This window comes from Eriocheir sinensis, chromosome 27 (genome assembly GCF_024679095.1).
Source record: "Eriocheir sinensis breed Jianghai 21 chromosome 27, ASM2467909v1, whole genome shotgun sequence".
NCBI classification, from domain to species: Eukaryota; Metazoa; Arthropoda; class Malacostraca; order Decapoda; family Varunidae; genus Eriocheir; species Eriocheir sinensis.
The window spans coordinates 13,512,482-13,519,106 of record NC_066535.1 but is presented as its reverse complement, the minus strand read 5'-3'; the positions used below and the strand labels follow the sequence as shown (position 1 = coordinate 13,519,106).

General features: G+C 44.3%; 1 long non-coding RNA gene across 1 annotated transcript; it reads right to left on the bottom strand.

Annotated features, from left to right (window-relative positions):
- Window positions 1-806: 806 nt before the first annotated feature.
- LOC127004308 (uncharacterized) lies at window positions 807-2,434 on the bottom strand. Its single transcript, XR_007757749.1, has 4 exons — window positions 2,314-2,434; window positions 1,822-1,903; window positions 1,579-1,701; window positions 807-1,097 (listed from the first exon to the last, which is right to left on the bottom strand). It is a non-coding gene; the product is annotated as an uncharacterized LOC127004308 (long non-coding RNA).
- Window positions 2,435-6,625: the final 4,191 nt, after the last annotated feature.

Genomic DNA, 6,625 nt, shown 5'->3' with positions numbered 1-6,625 from the left:
AGCTACGCGTGGCCTCAGTGCACATCTCCGTCGCATTGGCCCCAAAACCTGTGATGAAGGAAAAACTTTAAAATAACCCAAGGAAAAGGTGAGGGAGGGAAGCAAAGGAGGAAAGTGATAGAGGGAGGAGAAGAAATGGAGTGGAAAGTCGTAGTGGTGGTGATGGTGGTGGTGGTGAAATAGAGGGTGGTTAATGGAGAGTGAGGTTGAGAGTGAGGGAAAATTGATTGGTGGTGGAGAGAGAGAGAGAGGAGGAGGAGGGAAGGAGAAAGGGAGGGAGGTAGGGATAGAAGGGGCTGGTGTTGAGATAGAAAAGAGTGGTGATGAGATAATGATGTTGGTGGTGGAGGAGGTAAAGATGGGTGATATTAAAGAACGTAATGGAGGGGAGGACAGTGGTGATGAGGGTGATGAAGATGGTGATGACGATGGTGATGATAGTGATGACGGGGAAAGAGGAGGACATTAAGAGGAAGGAAATATTTATGGAGTGAGAAAGAAGGAAGAGGTGATGGTGATGGTGGTGATGGTTGTGATGATAATGGTGGTGAAAAGAGAGCAAAAGTACTTTCTCTCTCTCTCTCTCTCTCTCTCTCTCTCTCTCTCTCTCTCTCTCTCTCTCTCTCTCTCTCTCTCTCGCTCTCTCTCTCTCCAGTAGTTTTTCCCTTCCTCGGCTTTGTTTTCCTACTTTTTTTCCTCTTCTTTATCCTCTTCCTCCTCTGCCCTCCTCCTCCTCCTCCTCTTAGTGTTCCGGTAGTTTTTCTTCCTTTTTTATTTATTTTTTATTCCGGCTTCTCGTCCTTCCCAAGTTATTATTTCTTATTCCTTCCTTTCTTTCTTTCTTCTCTCTACAGTAATCTTTCTCTCTTTACGTTTTATCATACAGCTCCTTCCTTCCTTTCTTTCTTTCTCCTTTTGTTTGTTCTAGTCTACTTTTCTCTCTCGTTTTACTTAATTTTCCTTTTTTTGCCATACTTTCTCCCTTTCTATCAGCGCTCCCTTCTTCTCTCCCACACCTTTATCTTACTTTTTCCTCTTTCTTTCCCCTCCACCTACCTTGAATCCTACTTATCCCATCGTCTTTCCCCTCCACCTACCTTGAATCCTACTTATCCCTTCGTCTTTCCCCTCCACCTACCTTGAATCCTACTTATCCCTTCGTCTTTCCCCTCCACCTACCTTGAATCCTACTTATCCCTTCGTCTTTCCCCTCCACCTACCTTGAATCCTACTTATCCCTTCGTCTTTCCTCCACCTACCTTGAATCCTACTTGTCCTTCGTCTTTCCCCTCCACCTACCTTGATCCTACTTATCCCATCGTCTTTCCCTCCACCTACCTTGAATCCTACTTATCCATCGTCTTTCCCTCCCCCTACCTCGAATCCTACCTATCCCTTCGTCGTCCCCCTCCACCTACCTTGAATCCTACTTATCCCTTCGTCTTTCCCCTCCACCTACCTTGAATCCTACTTATCCCTTCGTCTTTCCCCTCCACCTACCTTGATTCCTCTTATCCTTCGTCTTTCCCCCTCCTACCTTGAATCCTACTTATCCCTTCGTCTTTCCCCTCCACCTACCTTGAATCCTACTTATCCCATCGTCTTTCCCCTCCACCTACCTTGAATCCTACTTATCCCATCGTCTTTCCCCTCCACCTACCTTGAATCCTACTTATCCCATCGTCTTTCCCCTCCACCTACCTTGAATCCTACTTATCCATCGTCTTTCCCTCCACCTACCTTGAATCCTACTTATCCATCGTCTTTCCCCGCCACCGAACTTGAATCCTACGTATCACATCGTCTTTCCCCTCCAACTACCTTGAATCCTACTTATCCCATCGTCTTTCCCCTCCACCTACCTTGAATCCTACTTATCCCATCGTCTTTCCCCTCCACCTACCTTGAATCCTACTTATCCCTTCGTCTTTCCCCTCCACCTACCTTGAATCCTACTTATCCCTTCGTCTTTCCCCTCCACCTACCTTGAATCCTACTTATCCCTTCGTCTTTCCCCTCCACCTACCTTGATTCCTACTTATCCCTTCGTCTTTCCCCTCCACCTACCTTGAATCCTACTTATCCCTTCGTCTTTCCCCTCCACCTACCTTGATTCCTACTTATCCCTTCGTCTTTCCCCTCCACCTATCTTGAATCCTACTTATCCCTTCGTCTTTCCCCTCCACCTACCTTGATTCCTACTTATCCCTTCGTCTTTCCCCTCCACCTACCTTGAATCCTACTTATCCCTTCGTCTTTCCCCTCCACCTACCTTGAATCCTACTTATCCCATCGTCTTTTCCCTCCACCTACCTTGAATCCTACTTATCCCATCGTCTTTCCCCTCCACCTACCTTGAATCCTACTTATCCCATCGTCTTTCCCCTCCACCTACCTTGATTCCTACTTATCCCTTCGTCTTTCCCCTCCACCTACCTTGATTCCTACTTAACCCTTCGTCTTTCCCCTCCACCTACCTTGAATCCTACTTATCCCATCGTATTTCCCCTCCACCTACCTTGAATCATACTTATCCCATCGTATTTCCCTTCCACCTACCTTGAATCCTACTTATCCCTTCGTCTTTCCCCTCCACCTACCTTGTTTCCTCCTTATCCCATCGTCTTTCCCCTCCATCTCCTCTTCTTTACGTTCCTTCCCTCTCCTCCTCCGTTTCTATCCTTACCTCACCCCGTTCTCTCTTTCTCTGACCGAGGGAGGAAAGAGCAAAGTGGAGTTAACGAAAGAACGCGATGAATTCTGTGACAACTTGAATGAGGAAAGAGAGAAGAAACAAAATAAGGAGTAAGAGGGAGAGATGTTGAAAAGGAAAGAAGAGAGAAATACAGAAAGTAACATTAAGAGGGAGAGAGCTGTTTAAGGGAAAGAACAAAATATAAAGAAGGACTAGAAGACGACGAACAGAAAAGAATTAGCAGAATATGAAGATGAAAAACTAACAGGAACAAAAACACGAAGAAGACGAAATAAAAAAGAAAGAAAACAAATGAACAATAGAAAGGAGAGGTGTCAAAATAAAATAAAATAAAAAGAAGGAAAACAAGACTAAAACGAAGAAAAAGAAAAGTAATGATAAGTAGTGGATGAAAATAAACAAGAATACGAAGAAAAGGAAGACGAAAAAAAAAAGTGAATAATGACGCAAGCAAGATACTGAATTTCAAAACAGAGGGGAGATGCACGTCATACAAGAGATATATACAAAGGAATATACTTAAGGGACAACAGATGGCGCTGAAGGAGGAGGAGGAGTGAAAGAAGGAGGAGGAGGAGGAGTGAACGAAGGAGCAGGAGGCTTGGTGCCAGTTGCTTAGAACGTCTTATCGAGGCGAGAAGTGAGACCAATAGGAAAATAAAATAAAAGACTTCGTGATGGCGGGTGGGTGACGAGAGAGAGAGAGAGTGTGAGGTGTGAGAGAGTGAGTGAGAGTGAGTGAGTGATAAAGTGAGAGAGAGAGAGAGCGTTGATAAGTAGGGAGATTTTATAATATATTTTGATAACTTAGCGGGAATGACTACTACTATTACTACTACTACTACTACTACTACTACTACTACTGGTATATATTTAATTTGTCAACTTCATACACATATATTTCTCTCTCTCTCTCTCTCTCTCTCTCTCTCTCTCTCTCTCTCTCTCTCTCTCTCTCTCTCTGGCTTTCAATCTCGTCTATCAGTTTTTTTTTTTTTTTTTTTTCGTATCTTATCACAATTTTTCACTCGCCGGCTTTTTTTTTTCCCTTCCTGCTTTTATCTGAGACTCGGCAGAGAGAGTTTTAATGGAAAGGATTTTTTTTGTGTATGTGTTTGTTGTGGTTGTTGTTGTTTGTTAACTTTGGGCGCTCTGTGTATTATTTTCTTTTGTCTGATGTTTTTTGTTTTTTATATACTTGTCTTCGTCTATCTCACAGCAATCCGTTCTTTCCCTTTTCTTTCCTCTTTTTTTCCTCCTTCTCCTCCTCCTCCTCCTCTTTTTCATCCTCCTTCCTCGCCACCACCATTACCACCACTGCCGCCATCCTCCTCCTCCTCCTCCTCTTCTTCCACTTCAGCATATTCAGGAATAATGGGAACTCCAGATGCTGAGGATATTTCTCTCTCTCTCTCTCTCTCTCTCTCTCTCTCTCTCTCTCTCTCTCTCTCTCTCTCTCTCTCTCTCTCTCTCTCTCTCTCTCTCTCTCTCTCTCTCTCTCTCTCTCTCTCTCTCTCTCTCTCTATCTATCTATCTATCTATCTATCTATCTATATATCTAACTCATCCAGCAGCCCGCCCACAACACATTCACAAGATAATACAATAACACACACACACACACATACACACAGACACAGACCCCCACCCCCCACCCACACTCCCCACTCCTCCCTGCCCCCCCTCCCCTCTCCCTCCCCTTACACACACAGGTGGTCCTCTAGGGGGCTGGCGCGGGCAAGGTAATCTGATTAGTGCTGTGGGAAGGCAATCAGGTATAGACATGGAAGTAATAAGGGTATAGATAAAAGGCCAATCGGGTAATAGCGTTCGGCAGGTCGTTGCAAGGCGGGAGCAGCGGCTGAATCGGGCCATGTGTTGCGCCTGTGTACCTGTGTTGCGCCTGTGTACCTGTGTTGCGCCTGTGTACCTGTGTTGCGTTGCGAGTGTACGGGTGTTGTGTGCTTGCGGTGTGCTCGTAGAGGGTTAGGGGAAGAAAAATATGGAGTTTGTAGATGAACTGAATAGTATGTGTGCTAGATTAAGAAAGGTTTGCGCGCGTGTGTGTGTGTGTGTGTGTGTGTTTGTGTGTGTGTGTGTGTGGAGTAACATGAAAAAAAGGAAGGGGGTGACGGGGAAAGGGAAAGAAATATGATGTTTGTAGCATAAATGAATAGCTTGTGTGCTAGTTTAAGAAGGGCTTGCGGGTCTGTGTGCATGTAGAGTTATATAAGGAAAGGAAGAGGTGACGGGGAAAGAAAAAGAAATGACGTTTGTAGCAGAAAAGATGGGTATGTAAAACGAGGGAAGATAAAAATAAATTACAGGAGATAACTATACAAAGAGGAACACATTTTCACGGATTAAAGAGCGACTGGGAAGTGGGTCGTTGCTGGCGGGAGGAAGCGTCGTGAGGTGAAAAGAGGCAAGATGGATTACCAGCGAGAAGAGGAAAACGAGGCGGGGGGGAATTAGGAGAGGGAGGAGAAATACGAGGAGAGGCGAAGAAAAGAACCGAGGGGGGAGAGAAGGAAGGGAGGGAGGGAAGGAAGGGAGGTTTTCAAGAGGGCAAGATGCGATGAGACGGCGTTGGGTCTAGGCTGAGGACTAAGTAGGGAGGCAAGAAAAGGTGGACTGAAGCGAGGAGAGGAAAAAACGAAAAAGAAAATGAGGCAGTTGTGTTTTGAAGTAGGTGAGGAGAGGAGTGGAGGAAATCTACTAAAACGAGGGCAAGGAAGGAAAGAGAGTGGCTTTCAGGAATAGCAAAAACAGAGAATAAGAGGCAGTTTGCGGCCGGGGAAGCGCTACTTAAAGGGGTGGAAGGGGAGAGCGAGAAGGGTGAAACAGAGGGTGGTGGTAACACTGTTTTGAGAAGTGAGGGAAAGGAATGAAAGACGAAGTGAAGGGGAAGGTTTGTTTTAATTAGACGAGATTGTGGAAGTTGGGAGAAAGGAGGACTAGAAGGAGGAGGAAGTTTTTGGGAGAGAGCGTCAGGATTGATTAAGAAGTTGATTCATTAAGTATTGGGAAGGAGAGAAAATGAGGATAAGAATGACGAAGAAATAAAGAAAACAGGAAATAGAAGAGAAGAAGAAAAGGTGTAGAATGAGGAAAGTTAGTGATGGAAAGAGAAAGAAAGGTAGAATGAGGAGAATATGAGAAGAACTAAGGATAAGAATGACGAGAAAATGAAGAGAAAAGGAAATGGAAAAGAAGAAGAAAAGGTGTAGAATGAGGAAAGTTAGTGATGTGAAGAGAGAGAAAGGTAGAAAGAAAAAGGAGAAAGACATGAAGAAGGGAAATGAGAAGAACTGAGGATAAGAATGACGAGAAAATTAGGAAAAAAGGAAATGGAACAGAAGAGAAAATGTGTAAACAAGGAAAGTTAGTAAAGTGAAGATAGGGAAAAGGTAGCAAAAAAAATAGGACACCATGAATAAGAGAAAATATAGAGAATAACAGGATAAGTAAGAGATATCGAGAAAGAGAAAGGAAAAGAAAAAGAGGGAAGGAAAGAGGTGTAGAATGAGGCAGGAAGACAAATTTGAGAAGAAAAGGTAAAAAAGAAGTAGAAAGAGGAGAATGGTATACGGAGAGAGAAAAAAATAAAGGAGAAAAAGAAAGAGAGAAAGATAAAAAAAATACAGACAGCGTAGACATAAAAGCAAAGCGTGTGGCATAAGTCTTTCAAGGCCTATGGTGTGGTAGGAGGGGGAGGGGGGTGGGGGGTATAGGAGGGGTGAGGATGTGGAAATGGGCGCTGGAGGGCTTATGGAAGGTGGAGGGGAGGTGTGGAAGTGATGGGGTGATGGGATGATGCTGGTGGAGGTGGTGGAGGTGGTGTTGAAGCGCAAACAAAAAATATATATGAAAAGGTAAAGAAAAAGAAGTCCTACACGCATTATGGAT